The sequence below is a fragment of the Pristis pectinata genome, chromosome 22 (assembly GCF_009764475.1).
Source record: "Pristis pectinata isolate sPriPec2 chromosome 22, sPriPec2.1.pri, whole genome shotgun sequence".
Classification (NCBI taxonomy): Eukaryota; Metazoa; Chordata; class Chondrichthyes; order Rhinopristiformes; family Pristidae; genus Pristis; species Pristis pectinata.
Genome location: NC_067426.1, coordinates 14258305 through 14278333, shown reverse-complemented (window position 1 = coordinate 14278333; position 20029 = coordinate 14258305). Strand labels below are relative to the sequence as shown.

General features: G+C 44.4%; 1 long non-coding RNA gene across 1 annotated transcript in view; it reads right to left on the bottom strand.

The window, feature by feature from the left end:
• The window catches only part of LOC127581792 (uncharacterized), a 64111-nt gene extending 46248 nt beyond the window's left edge, over nt 1-17863 (bottom strand). The window contains exons 1-2 of the long non-coding RNA XR_007958012.1: nt 17547-17863; nt 6031-6230 (exon numbers count right to left, since the gene is read on the bottom strand). This is a non-coding gene — a long non-coding RNA (uncharacterized LOC127581792). The remainder of the gene's footprint in view (nt 1-6030; nt 6231-17546) is intronic.
• Nucleotides 17864-20029: the final 2166 nt, after the last annotated feature.

The following is a 20029-nucleotide window of genomic DNA, read 5'->3' as shown; positions in this document are numbered from 1 at the left end:
CGATTTGTTAGCAAATGGACTTTCTATTGAGCTCATGCAAGTTGGAAAGACCGCTTTATTACATTACTGTGATGCGAGGTCAGTCAATATAGTTGCTCAATATCTTCATCAGATGACAAGGAATCTTTAACAGGGCCGCGGCCCGTGGTATTTTAGTCATTGCATTCTTAGGACATAGATGAGCGGAAGAGATGTTTCTTATTTCGCCAGATTATAAAGGGCACAACATCTTCTCATATTTTGTATATATAGAAATATAATGTTCAGAAATAATCTGAGTATTTCACTATATGTTCCTTTCTTTTAGATTACTTTCGTGTATTTAAAATCATATATTTTAAATGTGTTAAACTATCAATTCAATGAGGTATATTGTTATTCATTCTTTGGAAGTGGGCATAATTGGCATCGCTGGTAATTACTGCCCATCCACGGTGTCCTTGAGATCGTGATAGTATCAGTGCCGTGCTTTTTGTTTGCAAATGGTCCTGTTAATGAACCTGGTGAATAACCTCACAGTCGCGGGAGGTTTTCTTCCTCCTCTCTATCCATTTGGGGTGTCTCAGGACCACGGACAGCGCATCTCATAATTGGTACCCGTTCCACTGTCCGGGGCAATGATCCTTCGCGGGATTACACAATTAGGATAAAAGGGGGAAATGATACATTTGATAACCAAGTCAAAAGATGGATGTCTTTCTTCAGCACGAGAATGGAGTTAAAGAAATTAATTGTATATATCGATCCCGGCTTCATCTGCCTTTTTGAACTCTCCGAGGGCCGCGGGATAGATAGTTAATTTATAAAATTAATTGATGTCAGGTCCATTCTGATCCTAATCAATCAAGATCCTGACACATCGGTTTATATCTATATATCCGACAGTGCGAGCACACAAACATATGCGAGTGAGTGATCAAGGGAACATGCGCATTCTGCAGTCCCAGAACTTGGGCCTTCTGAGATGCCACATGGAGGATCATTGTTGACCGTCTGTGTCTAACTGCTTCGCTAAAATTTTCTTTTTAATCCTCCTTGGTTACAAATTGGGAAAGAAAATATCTTCCAGTTGCAGTTTAACAATGCACCGGTTAATCTTAATTTGGGTGCGTGTCGAACCCTAGCCACATAACTCAGCCGAACAGATGAGATACAAAGATCAGGTAGCAAGAGTGTTCGAGTGGCTTTTTAAACAAGAAAAGTAGATACGTTTTTTTCCTTCAAACTCACATATAAAATGAACAAACTTTTGGCCATTTCAGTTATAAACATTTGTTCGGCAGTGTCTGGTGAAATCAAATGCTGTGTTACTTGTGACACTCTGGCCTTTTGCTGGGGGATAATCATTGCTGATCTCATGGAAGCTACTTGGGATGGCGGATTTAAATTAAAACAAATAATGGTTGTGTCAATGTGGTCGCTAACATCGCCTCTGCACCCGCCGCAGTCCCGAGATACAAAAAAAGCAGATTCTGTTGGGTTGAACTGCCTCTGCGAGAGGCAGCACTGGTGCTGACGTCATGATCGGCCAGTAATCCGTTGGGGTAGAGTCTGATCCCACCAGCTGTGGTCCTGAGGCAAGGCTCAGGCTGCAGTGGATGCATAATCTGTGCCGGAGTGCGTAATGTGACTGCGAGCACATCCCTTCTCCCGTGGAAAGGGAGGGAACGCAACGGATGCTGAAGTCACAAGTTGCACCCCTCTCGCAAAAACAAACCTCTCCAAAACAAAACATTCCTCTTCAGATCCACATTTTCCAACAACAAATATGGAATGACATTTCTTCTCCTCCTCCCAACCCCCCACTATCCCTGTCGCATTGGTTCGATATCGATTTGGGTGGGAAAGGAGCATTTTTGGAGAGTTGCAGACCCAAAATGGTGCATTTCTCAGTTTAACTTTTGGAGTGGGGCTGAGAGACCGGCCAGGGTCGGTGGGACTGGCCCCTGTGGGCGCACTAGTCGGTAACCGACACAGCCATCGCGACTCACTGTCCCTCTTTTGTTTGGTGTGTGTGTGTGTGTGTGTGTGTGTGTGTGTGTGTGTGTGTGTGTGTGTGTGTGTGTATTTCTCTCTCTCTCCAGGATTTTGCGGATCCTAAAAGACCAGATGGACCCTGGAGCCACATGGGACACTGTCCTACTTTGAACGCCCTCCCTTTAATAAGAGAGAGGCACGAAGGACAAGGACCAGCAATATAGAGCTCCTCTCGCCCGAATAGAAAAGTGGTTCATCCGAAAAAAAAGACACCGAAACCTTAGCACATGATTGTTACAAAGCAGCCCAAAACAGGAGAGACATTTACAGCGAGGATGCGGAGAAGGAGGAGTCCGGCCGTACAGGTAACAAGCGCGCAGATAAAACGGAGCAAGAAGCTCTTAATGTTTACAGCACCGGCGGAATCCGGGATTGGGAAACGGTCTCACTCTCCGTGTTCACGGCGGACCTTGATTTAATATCATACAATTAAGGCACGCGGTGAATGCCAAGGGAGAAATCGAAAAGGCGACCTTAATATATTACTGCAGATAAAAACCCTTGTCATCTGGTAGGTAAATGAAATGTAACATATTGCTAAATGTTTCAAGAGAAGGTGTATGATGTACATTAAATGTATTGGTGCATGGAATGTGCGGAGAGAAATAAACTATAGATAAATGTGTACTGCCCTGAGTGAACTTGTAATCATATTAACTGGTGTGAACTGTCTGTGTTTTGCAAACTCCGATGCCGGTTAAACCGGGCAGCGCAGCTGCACCAGAATGTTTTCTGACACCATGCAGCGAAACAACGGGTTCCTGAGGTACACCGGCCAAGCTGGGTCTGTGCATTACAGAGCGCTCGTCTTAGTCGCTGCCTATTTGTGTCCGTGAGCGGCAGCTTTGCTTGCAAGGATTCGGAGGGTGGTCCAGGGACGGGAAGCTCACCCTAACCCCAGCCGGAATCTGGGGACCCCAGCGGGAATTTTGGGGACTATTTTAAATGGGCATACTTCTTAATGTGATATTCCTGTTTGAATTACATTCCTGACGGGAGAAACTGCATTAATTCACCTTTCAGGGCCAGCGGGGATTTAAAACTAAAACTGTCCGGGAAAATAGAGTTCGGAGGAATTTGGAATCCATTTCTTTATTTGTGCGGACTTTATTTTAGAGGGTTATATCAGGGGAAACGTGAAGCAGGATAATAATCGCTAACTGAGTCCTTCAAAGTTAATTTGACCTGAAAGCTTTGTGTTTCCGTAGAGGAAATTTATCCTCGGCCAGTGACAGACAGGGGCGCATCAGTGACATGTACAGACACACGCACATACACAAACATACACTCACTCACACACACACTGACTCACAGACGTAGGTGTCAATAGCACCATCTGAGTGCATTTAGTGAATGTGTTGGTTAAATTCTCAGTCCGAGACGGGCGCCCGCTGCTCTGATTACACATACCTCCACATATGCTTCTTCACAACTCAGTATCGTGGATCAGGGTGGGAATGTGAAATGTATTTGCGTTAATTTATTACTTTAAAGTTTTAAAATAAATACATTTAAAGTACTGGAAATGAGTGGCCAGTTCAAAACTCTGACCGCTCGTTAGGTCTTAAAAGCAGATCCCTTATTTCTACCATCCCTCGCTTCACACACACACACACACACACACACACACACACACACACACAGAGAGAGAGAGAGAGAGAGAGAGAGAGAGAGAGAGAGAGAGAGAGAGAGAGAGAGAGAGAGAGAGAGAGGGAGGGAGAGAGAGAGGGAGGGAGGGAGGGAGAGAGAGCTTGCACCTAAATGGCCAGATAATTACATAGAACTAGAAGAGACAATTTGATGCGGGAATTAGGTGCTGCCAGACCATGAGGAGTTATGACTTGATCATAAACTGCTTCGAATTGTTATGGCTAGCTCACAGAGATTACGGAGTTCAATAAGTGCAGGATTCTCAGAAAGGCAAACTGGATCTTTACGCAACGGATTCAATTGAACCCCAAGTACACTTGGGTCTTGCACTGTTTAGCATGGGATAGAATGAAGGTTCTTTGAGTGCGCCCCGGGACGGAAGAAATACGGTGGAAATGGGGAGAGAGAATTCATAGGTTCACGCTACTCTAGAATTTCAATCAGCTAAATGTATTTATAAACGTACAAGCAATTAATGCGCAACGGATGTGTGTGTGTGTGTGTGTGTGTGTGTGTGTGTGTGTGTGTGTGTGTGTGTGTGTGTGTGTGTGTGTACATAACTCACGACCTGGACGGACTGTGTGTGAAATGGCCAAATCACGGGAGCAATTCAATCAAAAATGAGATGTCCCGAGATCGCTACTTCAGTGAGTGAATTTAAATACAAGGAAGAAATTGATACTAAACACGATTTTAAAAAGAATAAATATATTTAAACACTCGGAGACTGTCGGCAAACAGCAAGTGTTTATAAGTTAATAATTGGTCATGCTTCGCGAAAAGATGCAGGCAGTGAGAAAGTGGCAGACTCAGGGCGCTTTCGCTGGTTTAAAGCATCTTACAAAACCGCCTTCCATAGTACATCAAAAATTTGGGCTATGGAAGGTAAATTATCGGACATTAAGGTTTTTAAGATCAGCATAGAACAAAAATGGAGTCTGAAATCAAACAATTGTTCTGTTTCGCCCAGTCGTAGCACCAAATTTATATTCGTCACAATAATAGTGGCGATATAGAGGGGAACACTAATGCAACGACAATAGCCAGACCATTCGTGGGATGATACCGATTCCGTCCTGGAATTGTTATTTGTTTTGAGGGACCTTTTTTAATATAAGAATTTACTTCAGATTTATCCCTAACCTTTAACCCCAATCACATCGTTCATTTTCAGCTAACGTCAATTCATCAGTGACTCCTGGACTACCCAATTACTGGTCTTACTCTCAGCACTGACCTCGGCCCTATTCCAGCAACTGCCTCGACCTCATCACTAATCCTAGCCCCTCTCACTAACCTACGCCCTACCAATGATCCGACGTTGTTCCTAACGCTGGCCTGCACCACACAGAGCCAGAGTTCATCCCGCGGGAAGTAGTGTTGGAAAGTGTTGTCACCTACTTTCAAAATATTGTAAAGTACTCACGGTACAGATCATGCAGCCCAGTTTAAAACAAAACATACGAGGGTATGTGGTCTGCGAACCCCTCTTGCTTAGCTCCCAATGCACTTATTTTTCGCCTTGCGGGGAACGAATTGCACATTCTAACCGGTTTTGTTTTTAAAGAATTTTCTCCTGAATTTGTGATTGGATTGATTAATGGTGGCGATATAGTTATAGTCCCACATGTTAGGTTCGCCACTTGGACGCGGGTAGTCTTCCTTTATAAATGTTCTACGTGTATCGCTCATTTTCATTTTATAGACCCCGAGGATGTTACACATTAAGCCTTAAGATAAACAATGATCAAACCCCTCCCCCCCCCCCCCCGAAAATGCAGATGTTGGAAATCCGAAATAAAAACAAAAAGTGTTGGAGATACTCGGCAAGTCAGGCAGCATCTAGAGAGAGAAACAGAGCAAAAGGTTCAGGTTGATGGCCTTTCATTCAACTGATTGGTTTATTGCACTATACTGAAAGGTCAGCAATCTGAAACATTAGTTCTGCTTCTCCCCCCCCCTCCCCCCCTCCCCCCCCCCCATGCTGCTTGAACCGCTGCGCATTTCCAGAATGTCTATTTTTATTTGTTGTAGGAAAGACCTTTCTTCAAAAGTGTGGCATCGTTCCGCTAGTCAAATCTCCGCCGATTCTGCCCCGGTTGGTAGAATCGCAACAGAAAATCACCGGTTCCTAAGTACTTTTTGCGGTGAGAGTGTTACTCAGCAGATTGCGCCGACTGTTCCTGGGCATGGCCAGTCTGATGCAGCCCTTTCCTTAGTGGAACCTCAGACTATTCCGCGCAGGCCGAACTAACGGATCTCTGAGCTTTTGGGCCTTGGTAACCATCTCAAGCCATAGTTATACACACGTGTGTATCGGCGATCTGGGACCGGGACGTTTACCTCTAATCCATATTCTGCAGCACTGGATTCTCCCCACTTGACGACTGACCTACTTCGCGATGACGTTTCCTTCCGTCTTCTCCTTCGGGCTCCTCTGTCCTTGAACCAAAGGCTTTCCGTTCAGGGGTCGCGTCTCTTTTTGTTCCACTTGCTCCGCAGTCCCCAGCTTTCTCTCAAAGCGAACAGTTTCTGATTCTACTCTGTGATAGAGACAAAAATAGTTATACAAAGAATTGTTTTATTTACACCATACTCTAAGGCCCTGAGTATTACTTCGTCAAACCACCCCCTCCTCACTATCGCTGACCTCAAACCGAACAGGTTCACTCATTTTAATTGGCGTGGTTAACAAACGGCAGCAAAAAATCGTTTCGGGCCCAGTGACTCCCACTGACAAAGACCACTGGTATCGAAATAAATTTACTTTACTTAAATACATTGAGTGGGGATAGCATTAAACTGTTAGAACAATTATCTAGCTCCCCAGACTGGAGAGTGTGTCAAAGGTCATTTTATAACATCTTAGGGGCGATCCTATCGGAAGGACACCTCCCAGTGAAAATAAAAAACAACCACCATAAACGAGGTTAGAAGGACATATATAATGGTTATGTTACATGTAGTAAGTTAAAACGAACAATACGTAAGTTAAAAGAAATAAAGACCTCCCAAAACATGGAAATGCGTAATTAATTTATTTCTGTAACTAGCAGAAATAAGGGAAAGACGGGCTAAGGAAGATAAAGAAAGGAATAGAAAGATGTGTTGACGAAGAGGGATGAAAGAACGCTTACATAGGTTCTACAGGACCCAATAGCCTGTTTCTATGCTGTGTAATAGCCAAATACATGTAGAAGCTGGAGCAATGTAGACTCATCATTATCTTTTGTATGTAGCTTGCACTTAAGTACCTAGCAAGTTTATTTCCATTAATATATTTTCTATAACACTTCCCTGGATATACGCTATTGATGACACATTATTGTAATACAGATTTATGTACACATGTATATTCAGTGCACGTTTCCCATTATAAGTGATGATGTACATATTTATGAGGAAGCAAAGTAAATGTGGCATTCCAATTTTACTTTCCTCCCAAGAGGCAATGGAGCGCCACTACAGGTGGGAGGATACAAGTACAGCGTGACAGCTTTTCACCAGCAGTTTCCATTAAAGTGACCGACAGAGTGGAAATGCACGAGTATATGAGCACGAATGCTTGACTTTAAACAGGGATTGTTCGAATACTTTCCGTCCTCCAACTCTGTTTTATTTAAATATCAGTAACACACAAAACACACAATGAGATTAAGTAAACTATGTTTTAAAAAACCACTGTATTTTCCTGGATTTTCGTGCATTGATAACTACCTCCGAGTGGGAGATAAATTATTTTGGGTGACGCCGGATAAGGAGAATGAACGTGACATTTCTAAGCACGATTTTCAAACACTTGCCAAGGCCAAAGGAAAATTTAAATCGTATAACGTTGCCATGTCTGTGTGTGTGTGTGTGTGTGTGTGTGTGTGTGTTTCTGTTTTCCTTCTTATTTTCGATAGATATTTCCATTAGGAATTAAATAAATGCATACATGTCTGGGACTCTTGATAGAAACAGCTCCCGGAGGGGTTCCAGCCAGTCAAAGTCAGTTTACAAACGGAGGATATGTGACTCGCTTATTTCTAATATTTGCATATTCATCAGTGCAGGGGGGAGGGGAACGCTAAATTTCTCCCACTAGATTAGAGTTTTATTCCACAACATTCAGGTCCAAAGGGATCGCAGTATTTTTTAAACACACAGAAACAGGTGCAGACAACAAACGCCAGGCGTTGTCGCAATTTCCTTTCAAAGCCTATTCTCCGCGGTGGGGTGATCCATATTTATAACGGCGGATGTGTCCTGGGGTTTGATGGAGCGTATCTCTGCTCGCTCTCCTGGGGGAACGCCGGTCCCGTGGGATCAGTTGGAGGTTTGAACCCAGAGTCACATTAAAAAAAAACAGCTGCGTTTGGGCCTTAGTTAATTAAAATATATAACGCGGTACTGAAAGCATGCAAACTGATGAAATTACCAACAATCCCCATTCCCATTTAACTATTTTGCAGGAATAAAGATTTAAAGTGCTTGCCGAACCTTTTGGTGTTGAGTGAGTTTGATTCCGCGTTCGATGTTTTAATCCAGTAATGAATAAACTACATTAGTGACACAACCATGGAATCACAGAATGATAACGCCCAGAAAGAGACCGCTCGGCCTATCGCGTCCATCCCATACTTTACAGGCCGTTTAGTCCTTTTCCACCATCTCTCCAGAGTCAAGCAAGTAGTTACGTCTTCAGATTTCTCTAATTCCCTTTGAACTTTGAGGTTTCATTCCTTTCAGGCATTTCATTCAAGATCAAAATTCTCTGAACATAAATAACTTCTCTCATCACCGCCAAGCCGCCCCATCCCGTACCTAACTCCGCACACGCGCACTTTTTTTTGCCATCGCTCTCTATTCTTTGGGTATCAACTCATCTGGCTTTAGAACCCATTTAATTCTGGTCACTCTATCTGAACTACTTAATTTTAAATGCTAATAAATCTCCCTTTTAACTTATCTACTCTAAGGAGTACATTCTCCACTCCAAGCAATTAAATTGAAGGGTATTACTGAAGGACAACGCTGTTATAGGGCGGGAGTGGTCGGCTTCGACCCTAAAGCTTGTCCTGCCATTTAATAACACAGCTGATCTGCCCATCAGTCATGGCTGTCTTCATGTCACGATGACAGTGCCACGAGAGCCAACTACTAAAGCCAGCAGGGGAAACAAGGAATGGGGTTGTGGTCGGCCTTTGTTTTTACCTGCTGGAGATTCACAGAAAACGGATGAAATTAACTTCTCATCGACTCAGTGGGCACTACAGCAAACAGGATTAAACTGATTCTGCTTTCAGTGCGTCCATGTAGGAATTCAATGTGGCAAACTAAATAGCCCTGCCCAAAAGCTGCATAGGTAGTGCGGAAGTCAGAAAACATTCTTGATTATCCTGTGGTACCTCGGGATCAAAGAGTAATTTTCTAGGTTCTCCTCCGAGCAGTAACCAAGCTCATGTTTTCTTTTACCATTCTGCTTCAGGCGGATTTGGGACAAAAAAAAACCACAGGTCCACAACATTCACGGGATGCAGAACAATCCTGCAGAATTAAAAATCATGCAATGGATAAGGTGGGTTCTGGAACAAGGAGGACTGTGGGTATTTAAGCAGCCATTGTTGATCAATTGACATGTCATGTGATCCACGGCGGGATTCTGTGCTGGACTTTTGGAAGTGGGAGCTGAAACCTCTCGAAATATTGTCCCTCAAGTGTGTTACACATTATCAGCTATTTATGTGATGTTTCCATATTAGGCTTGCATGCATCAATTTCGGATCTTATACTTGATTATAAAGGCAAAGAAACAATGTTTCAAAGGGAAATCCAACCAATGATCTGAAGAATGAAGTTAACCATCACTTTCATCTCCACGATCAAGCTCCAGATGACTTTACCCTGTGTTCACTTAATAACAATCAGAATGTGTTATCTTTACAGTGACAAAGCACCAACATAGCAAGGGTAAAGCAGCTGAAGTGAACAACTCGGCTACATCTTCATGCAATTTGCAATTAATCTGTCCCAGTGAGAAGCCAGTTTGTTATGTTTTGAGACAAAATACAGCATAACAAGAACATCGGAAGAAGCGGTGTATATTTTTACACTGCTAATAAAAGGCCTCAGACAAGCTTCACTCCACCTTTCTCTTTGACTTGCTCATTTGATCTATTGTCTGTTTCCAGAAATTTCTGCATTTTGCTTTACTTTTTACCCTTGTCCAATTAGATAATTTAAAATATAATTTTATCACCAAGAGCGTTTGCTCATGATGCTGCATTCCCTCCAGAAGGTGCTCATTAATCCATCTATGTGGCTGTTTGGGTATACAGTCTCTCTTGGGCCTCACCTGATTGGACCACTCTACAAGTATGAGATTTGGCAATGAGTGTTGATCTTGAGATGGGAAACTATGATATTCTTCACACCCATTTCAAGTACTGATATTATTGCAGAAATTGCATTCTCATGTTTCCATGGTTGCAGTGTTTCCAATAGCTGTCGTGAAGCAGGCTCAATGGGTCGGATAGCTGACTCATATTCATTAGCTGCCGTTGGTATCCCCTACAGACTGAATATCATTATCAACTATGGACAAAAGGCCATCATGAGCAGCAGAAGAATGGGAGCATCCTGATTAATATCTCACAGTCTAGCCCTCAATGCCCTATAGATAAGTAATGACCTCTCAGTATGCTGTAACCACTAGTGCCTTTTCCCAGCCATGAAACAGCAAGTGTCCTGCTCAGTGTACTCTAACCAGTGAAAGTCTCCCAAATCTTTTAAGCAGTAAATCCTACACTGCATTCAGCTCTGGGTTTGCTCCATGCACTGTGTGGAGTTAGCTCTTCACCAGTGTGACTTTAATTTCTCTACTATGGACCTTAACACTTATGGAGAGGAGTAAATCATAGAGGATATCTGCTGCTGATCCAGTGATAGTCCCCTAATCCAACTGCACCTCTTCATATCCATCCACAGAGGTAGCATGTGCTTGCTGAGAACAGGATTGGGTTTGACTGTAATTCATCACACAGGAGCAGGACCAATGAGGTGTAGGACTGTTTATACAGACTTTCACTGGTTACAGTACACTGAGGTGCATACTTGCTGTTTCAAGTGTTCTGGCAGGGAAAGGACAATACTGGTTGCTGCATACTGAGAGGACGTTATCTACCTATAGGGCAATCAGGGCTAAACTGTGAGATATTAATGCAGCTGCTCCCATTCTTCTTGTGCTTATGATGTCTCATTACCTGCAATTGATAATGTTATTCAGTCTTCAGGGGGTGCCAATAGCAATGAATGCCCTACTCCCTATACACTCATGACTGTGTGGCTAAGCACAGCTCCAATGCCATATTACAAATTTGCTGACGACACCAGTGTTGTTGGACAAATCACAGGTGGTGATGAGTCAGCGTACAGGAGCAAGATAGGACACCTGGTTGAGTGGTGCTGCAACAACAACCTCTCGTTCAACATCAGTAAAACTAAAGAACTGATTGTTGACTTCAGGAAGGGGAAGGAAGGTGAATATGCACTAGTCTACATTGGTGAATCAGTGGAGGAGAGAGTCAGCAGCTTTAAATTCCTGGGCGTTAACATATCAGATGACCTGTCCTGGGCCCAGCACATAGGTGCAATCACAAGGAGGTTTGGAATGTCATCGAACATTCTAACAAACTTCTACAGATGTACTGTTGAAAGTGTCCTGACTGATTGCATCACGGTCTGGTATGGCAATTCGAATGCACAAGAATGTTAAGAAGTTGCAGAGAGTAGTGGACTCAGCCCAATACACGGGCATATACCTCCCCACCACCATCTACATGAGGCGCTGCCTCAAGAAGGCAACATCTATCATCAAAGATTCCCACCATCTGGGCCCTGCCATCTTCTCACAGCTACCACTGGGTAGGAAGTAAAGAAGCCTGAAGTCCCACACCACCAGGTTCAAGAACGGATACTTCCCTTCAATCATTCGGTCCTAGAACCAACTGGCAAAATCCTAATCACTACCTCGGTATAGCAACACTATGACCACTTTGCAATACAATGAACTTTTTTTTTTATTCAAATTGTGTACTTCCTTGTATAATTCTGTATAATTTGTCTAATTTATGTTTTTAGTGAATGTTGTGTCTCTAATGTTATGTGCCTGTGATGCTGCTGCAAGTAAGTTTTTCATTGCGCCTGTGCATACATGTACTTGTGCATATGACAATAAACTTGACTTTGACTCTGAAATTAATATGAGACAACTATTCAACCCATTGAGCCTACTTCATGACAGCTATTGGAAACACATTGCAAACATGGAAACAGGAGATGCACTTTCTGTGTTACTTCGAATGCTTGAGACGCGTGAGATGAATATTGTTCCAGGAGCACATTGACAGTATCTCCCAATGCAAATAGACTGAACTGGTTCCGTACTCAAATTCCATGTGCCAGCTAAGAATTTATTTCTGTTAATTCCAAATACGCCTTGCCACAACACAAATAACGCTAACTCTGTCCCATCAGCTGCAGTTACATAGAATATTTTCTCTCTCTGTGCAGAACAGGCAGAGATCTGTAATATGGTGTCAGAAGAAAGGGTCAACTATCTTGAGACTGAAATTTATTCAGAGAAGCTAAAGAGAATCTTTGGAATTCCCACCTCAGAGCCCGTAGCCATTCAGTTGTTGAGTTTATTTCATTTATTCATGGGATGTGGCAAGACTGCTGGCCACCCATTCCTTAACTGCCCCTGCACATTAGTCAAATTATATGGGTTGCCTGTATTTCTAATGAGGCATGCAAGATGGTTCCAGGAAATCTCTCTGTTCCCCCCACCCCTTCACCAGCCCCCTCCCCCCCTCCACCAGCCTCCCCCCTCCTCCACTGGTGCTAGTCTTGCACTGCTGGTCCTCCTCACCCTGCCTCCACAGCCCATGGGGGCAAAGGCAGAATTTACCTGTAACTGACCTGCAAACAGCAGGTAGCAGACACCAGCTCCAAATCCTGCTTCTGGGAAGCAGCAGTCCCTAAAAGAGAGAAAAGGTGGGGATGGACATGGTGGGGTAGTGAGATAGGGAAAGAGAGGGAGAGCAGAGTGAAGGATGGGGGCAAGGAGAGAGAGAGAGAGAGAGAGAGAGAGAGAGAGAGCATGGATAGGGGAGAGAGGGAACGAGGGATGGGAGACTGAGAAAGAGAGGGAGAGGGGACATGGAGGGCAGTGAAGAGGGAGAGAAGAGGTTTGGGAGAAAGGATGGAAAGAGGGGGGTGAGTGGGGAAAGATGATGGAAGGGGGAAAGGAAGGGAAAGATGATGAGACAAGATGATCAGGAAAGACCTTAGAGGGGAGAGAAGGGAGAGGAGAGAGAGGGCTGAGAAAGGAGAGAGGAGAGTGAGAGAGGAGACAGAGGGGAGTGAGAAAGGAGAGGGGAGTGAGAGAGGAGACGGGGGGAATGAGAGAGGAGAGAAAGAGGAGTGAGGGAGGAGAGAGAGGGGTGAGAAATGAGAGAGAGGGGGTGAATGAAGTGAAAGGGGAAATGGGAGGGACAGAGAGGAGAGAAGGAGGTGGAGATTAAAGCAGAGGGATAGAGAGGGGAGGAAGGGCAGGGAGGGGTATGGGAGGGAAGAGGGGGAAAGATGGTAGGATGGAGAGACAGAGGGGAAGAGGAGTAAGAGAGGAAGTGAAGAGGAAAAGAGGAAAGAGAAGGGAGGGAGAGAAAGAGGCGCCTGGGAAGAGAAGGGCGTTAGGAGGGGAGAAAGAGGGAAGAACGGGGAGGGGACAAATGGGAGATGGGGAGACAGAGAGAGAGAGAGAGAGAGAGAGGGGGGAGAGAGGGAGAGGAAAGAACAGATGCATTGAGAGGGAATGAGGGACGGGGTGAGAAATGAAAAGTACTGAGGTGAGAGGGGTGAAGGGCAGGGGAGAGAGGGAGGAGAGGAGGTAAGGAGGTTAGAGAGATGAACAGTGGGAGTGGAGATGCTGTAAAGGCCTGAACTCCCCTAGGCCCCATCCCCTTTCTACCCCCAATCCCTCTCTACTCTCTGTGCTCCCTCCTTTATCCTTCCCATTCACTCCGCTTCCCATTCACTCCGCTTCCCATTCACTCCGCTTCCCATTCACTCCGCTTCCCATTCACTCCACTTCCCATTCACTCCGCTTCCCATTCACTCCGCTTCCCATTCACTCCGCTTCCCATTCACTCCGCTTCCCATTCACTCCGCTTCCCATTCACTCCACTTCTCCTTCTCTTCCTGACAAAGACAATGCATTTTCCATTTGTACTACTCATAAATATTGGTATGATATTTTTCTTTTACAATTCAATTAAAACCACAATTTACTTGTCATTTTTTATAAACGCACAATTAATCTTTAATCGCTCAGCGGCCTTAATTATATTGTTATTATATTAAAGATGTTGATAATGATGTTACTTTATGTTGTGATATCATAATGTTAATCATCAACACAGCAACTGATAAAATCTTATTTTGTTGCTGATTCCAGTGGTAAACTGGTCAAAGTTCTGCATTTTGCCTTTCATATTTTTCTACCATGATTTTGCACCACTGTTATATTTAGAAATTTGCTTTTCTGAGTGACAGCCAAATTTCTTAAGGCTTTGAATACTCTTGAATATAAAATGAGTTCAAAAAAGGGTTCATAGGATGTCCTTGAAAGGTGATGGTGATGCAGATAATCCGACAGTGCTACTTGCGTAGGGAGTTCCAGTATTAGGTTCGGAGAAATATTTCCATAGTGTGCAACTTGCAGACAGTGCATTTCCATTCACCTACTGTCCTTGTCCTCACAGCTAGTGGACTCTGCAGTTTTTGGAAGTATTGCTAAACTTGGTGCTGGAGTGTTGGAGACTTGGTGCAGTGCTTTTCATATGAGATTTAGATCACAAGACTTTTGGACATCAGGGGAATTAAGGATGTGTGGTTCGCTGGGGGAAAAGCATTTAGTATTTAAGTTTTTATGCTCTGATGCAATAGAATTATCTGATGGCACTCATGCTGCTTCCTGATAAGGTTGATTCTATTTCAACCCTTTGCTGTCCAAAATAGTTGAGTCATTTTTATGAGACTATCACGTTTGCATGTAAAGGAATGTCTGACAAGTGGGAGGCTTTCAAGAGTGAGATAGGAAGAGTTCAGGGCTGGCATGTTGCTATTAGAGTGAAGGGCAAGGCCAGCAAGATTAGGGAACCTTGGCTGATGAAGGATATTAAGGGTCTAGTCAGGAAAAAGGAGGCACATGTCAGGAACAGGATCAAGCAAGTCCCTTGAGGAGTGTAAGGGGTGTAGGAGTACACTTAAGAAAGAAATTAAAAAGGCAAAAAGGGGCCATGAAATATCCCTGGCAGACAAGATAAAGGAGAACCCTAAAAGATTCTATGAGTATATTAAGAGCAAAAGGGTAGCTAAGCAGAAAGTAAGTCCTCTTCAGGATCAGTGTGGTCATCTATGTGTGGATGCACAGGAAATGGGCGAGTTTTTAAATGAATACTTCTTGTCTATATTGACCATGGAGAACGACATGGAAGCAAGTGAGTTCAAGTGAGGAAACAGTGATGTCCCGGAACACATCAACATTACAAAGGAGGTCCAAGAGAGACCGCGGACGCTGGAAATCTGAAGCAACACACACAAAATGCTGGAGGAACTCAGCAGGCCAGGCAGCATCTATGGAGGGAAATAAACAGTCAATGTTCGGGCCGAGACCCTTCATCAGGACCAGATGAAGGACATCGGCCTGAAACATCAACTGTTCATTTCCCTCCATAGATGCTGCCTGACCTGCTGAGTTACCCCAGCATTTTGTGTGTGTTATTACAAAGGAGATGTTGGAGGTCTTTAAACACATAAAGGCAGATAAATCCCCAGGGCTTGACCAGGTGTATCCTAGGATATTATGGGAAGCAAAAGAGGAGATTACTGGGGACTGGGCAGAAACATTTGTATCTTCGTTAACCACGGTTGAGCCACTGGAAGACTGGAGGATAGCTAATGTTGTGCCTTTATTTAAAAAGGGCAACAGGGATAACACAGGGAACTAAGGCCCCTGATCCATACATCTGTAGTGGGAAAGTTATTGGAACGGATTCTGAGCGACAGGGTTTATTTGCATTTGGAAAGGAAATGACTGATTAGGGATAGTCAGTGTGGCTTTGTGTGTGGGGAATCATGTCTCATGAATTTGACTGAATATTTCGAAGAGGTGTCCAAGAGGATTGATGAAGGCAGAGTTGTAGACATCGTCTACACGGAATTTAGCAAGGCCTTTGTTAAGGTCTCCCATGACAGACTGGTCAAGAAGGTTAGAGCACATTGAATCCAAAGTGAGCAAGTAAATTGGATACAAAATTGGCTTGGTGGTACAAGGCAGAGGGTGGTAGTGGAGGGTTAGTTTTCAGATTTTAGGCCTGTGACCAGTGGTGTGCTGCAGGGATCTGTGCAGAAAAGATTCCCAAGGCTGTTGCCTGGAATGGAGGAGTTGGATTATCAGGAGAGATTGGATAGGTTGGGGTTGTCGTCTCCGGAATGAAGGAGGCTGAGAGGTGATATAACAGAAGTAAATAACATTATGAGAGGCATAGATAGGGTAGATAACCAGTGTCTGTTTCCCATAGCAGGGTGTCTAAAACTAGAGGGTATAGGTTTACAGTGAGAGGGAGAAGATTTGGTAGTTGGTTTATTGTTGTCTTATGTACAGAGATACAGTGAAAAACTTTATTTTGCATGCCATCCATACAGATCATTTCAAAATATAAGTAGATCAAAGCAGTACAAATAGAAAGCAATAACCGAATGCAGAATATAGTGTAACAGCTACAGAGAAAGTTCAGTGCAGGCAGACAGTAAGGTGCAACGTTTAAAGGGGATCTGTTCCCACCACAAGTCGCAGTGGGCCGAAGGGCCTGTTTCTGTGCTGTACAACTCTATGGCATCCTAGTCGAGGTTCCACAGCAGTGGAAACAGCCTCTCGGCGTCTGTTACACGTCTCCTGGCGATCATCGCCATTCCACTAAACCTATGAAGGTATTCCAGTTCTACTCTACCTCTCCTCTCCCTCTCCTGAAGAACAGTTGATGTTGGGAAAGGACGCTGCGTTTTCCTTAACCACCAACCTATCATGGGGGCAGTAAGCAAGCCACCCAATCATTAGGGCCATCACAGGTCAGTCCAATATTCTCCATACCCTCTCCAGCAGGACTGAGAACAGGAACACCAGGGCGAATTCTAGCGCTCAATTAACTGTTCTAATCAGAGGCCAAATGCATGCATCTGATGAAGGGTCTCGGATCTGAAACATTAACTATTTCTCTTTCCGCAGATGCTGCCTGACCTGCTGAGTGTTGCCAGTATTTCCTGCGTTGTGACCAAGGCCAGCTTTATCCCTGGGAGGGCGCGGGCAACAGAAACTCCTGGCATTTCCACGTTTAATTCCAGCAGAGCGCGGAGTGGATGAAGAGATCTGAAATTATCTCTTGCATTGCTCCCCGTGCACGTCCCTGCCTCCAGAGCGCACCCGACCCCCACAAAAACTTGCATTTCCACCAGATAATGCCTTAATTATCTTCCTCTGTTCAAATTAAACCCTAAACTTCACCAAAGGAATTCCTGAACTGTGTGTGTGTGTGTGTGCGCTTCGTTAGAGGCGGAGCACTCAGAGCGTTACGTTTAAAGTTGAGGGAGGGGGAGATGGAATTTGGTGGATTAGCGGGGGAGGGGAGGGGGGGTTGTTAAGAAAATTAATAACTGGGGCATTTAATAAACGCGAGCGAGCTGTCTGAGCGCCAGGAAGATTAACCATAGTCGAGATTTGTTTTGTCCCCAGTTTGCCGCAGATTTCTCGCTCTTACCTTTCAGGACTTGCAGTTGAGTTAGTTTCGGCAGTGTCGATTGTCCTATTTCTCTCCATTCTCCCCACCAACACGCCCCTCTTCTCCCAGGGGCGGGTGGGCTACGCCCAGGGTTCGGTGCATTCCCGCGGTGACCAGATAACAAGCATTTGCTGTCCAAAATAAAGTTTTTGTTTTGAACCACTTCTACCGAACAACAAGGGCTTTGCCGCAAATTTGCCTCGCCCCCTCCTCTCCCAGGGAGTGAATGGGCCGCTTCGCTGCCTTCGCCCGGACAACGGCTAATCCACTCGGCACTGCCGAGTCTGGCTCCGAAAACAGAAGGAAATGTTGGCTGCATCCTTAAAACAAAAACTAACTTTAACATAAACAGAACGGGGTTTCCCATCCCTCGAGGTTCAGAGACTTTTTTGGTTCCTTCCAATAATTCAGGGGCTCCCAGTCACCTGTAGCACCTTGACCGGGGAAGGGACTGCACTAGGGAAACTTCAGGACAATTTTGCATTCTCCAGGAATCAGCCTCCAATTTGGTCGGGATGTCCCGAAACACCGGATAACTTAAAAAGTCCAGAGAGAGTGTGGGATAACTCAAACCGGCATCAAAACAAAAAGGCAATGTTGAATTCCCCTCCCCCACCGCATTCCCAATCCCCTTCACATCTCGCCCCATTCTTTCCAAACTCATTTTCGCAGGACAGCCATCCCACGCTCCCCAAGCGGCGAGAGCCAAGGTAAGCGCTCTGACGAGAAGATATACGTTCTTACATTTACAGTCTTGCAACCTTACTAATAGACAGAGCCCGACGGTGCAGCGGGTTCCACAGTTACTCATGCTCGCGGGACCTAAATCGTGGAACTCCCTTGCCGGCAGTATCCTGGAAGTACTTTCACCAGAAGAATTGCAGCAGTTTAAGAAAGTGATTCAGCACTACTTTCTGAAGGGCATTTAGGGAAGGGCAATAAATTTTGGCTCTGCCAACTACACTAGGCTACAGACACATAAATGAAAAATTGCAAAGGCAGCAGGGAGCCCTCGTCTGCTCCTCTCTATGTAGTGTCCTGGCACCTTTTAACTCGCTGGGAGGCAGTGTTCACAGATTAACATCTCATCCAAGAGATGTCACCTTTGCCAAAGCAGCCAGCCACTTAGAAATAGATTGGGAACATCAATATAGATTTTTTTTTGCTGGTCACTTTTTAGACTCTTGGCCATTGGCCTATTCAGTGACTGGCTAACAATTCAGGAATCAGTTTTGAGAACTGATGGACCTAAGAAAATGGGAAGAGTTGATCGCACTTCCCAGAGACAAGAAAACTCTTCGAAGAAGTGAAAGGAAGTAGTTTGTTGGCCCATTAAAGAGTGAGCGAAGTGACCTCACTCAGACTGGGCACTGAGGGCAAGTGGGGAGAATAGAGTCACAGATCCATTGTGCAGAACAATCTCTGGCGTCACATTGATTGTGTAGCTGGCTCTACGATATCACAAGTTTATTGTGTAGGCTGGTTCTATGACGTCACACACCGAGTTTGTAGCAAGATTAATTACGTTACAAATATGCCACGTTATGTGATCAAAGCAAGTTTGATGTATGAGGAGAGATTAAACAGACTGGGGCTTTTCTCTCATGAGCATTGAAAGGATGAGAAGTGATTTCATTGAAACGCACAGAATTCTTAAGGGGTTTGACAAGGTGGATGTGGGATAGACGTTTACCATGGCTGGCGTGTCAAGAACCTGGGGTTACAGTCTCACAATAAGAATGCAGTCATTCAGGACAGAGATGGTGAGAAATTTCTTCCCTTTGCCCAAGAGGGCTGCGGAGGCTCGGTCTACATTCAAGACAGAGATTGGTAGATTTTTAGACATCAAGGGAATACGGGGATATGGAGTTAGTGCAGGTAAGTTCAGTGAGGTAGAAGATCTGCCATAATCGTATTGAATGGCAGGGCAGCAACAAGAGGCCAAATGGTCCGCATTCTGATATATTTATGATCCATATACAATGCCCTCTCCCACCCCTCTTTTAACAACACATAAAATATGGACAGGTGCACCCCACATGGCCTCCGGAGTCTGCTCCACCACTCAACGAGAACATGGCTGATATCTTTGGCCTCAACTCTATTTTCCCGCCCCTTTGCCATCACACTCAATTCCCTGAAAGCCCAACATCTATCCAATTCTGTCCTGAATGAATTTAGACTCAGCATCCACGGCTGATGGAGCAGAGATTTCCAAGATCCACAACCGTCTGAGAGAGGAAATTCCATTTTAACCTTTTAACCATTTAAAGTTGCTGGGTACAACATATATTTTAATGTTAATGCAATATGTGTATGAAAGGAATAATGCAATAAATGCTCACCTTCTAAAAAAATCCTAATGAGAGCAAGTCTAATCAGCATGTATGACGGCGAAGCAACTCATTTATTAAAAAGTTGGTATGGGATGGAGGGGGTCTCTTAATGATTGCAATTTATAC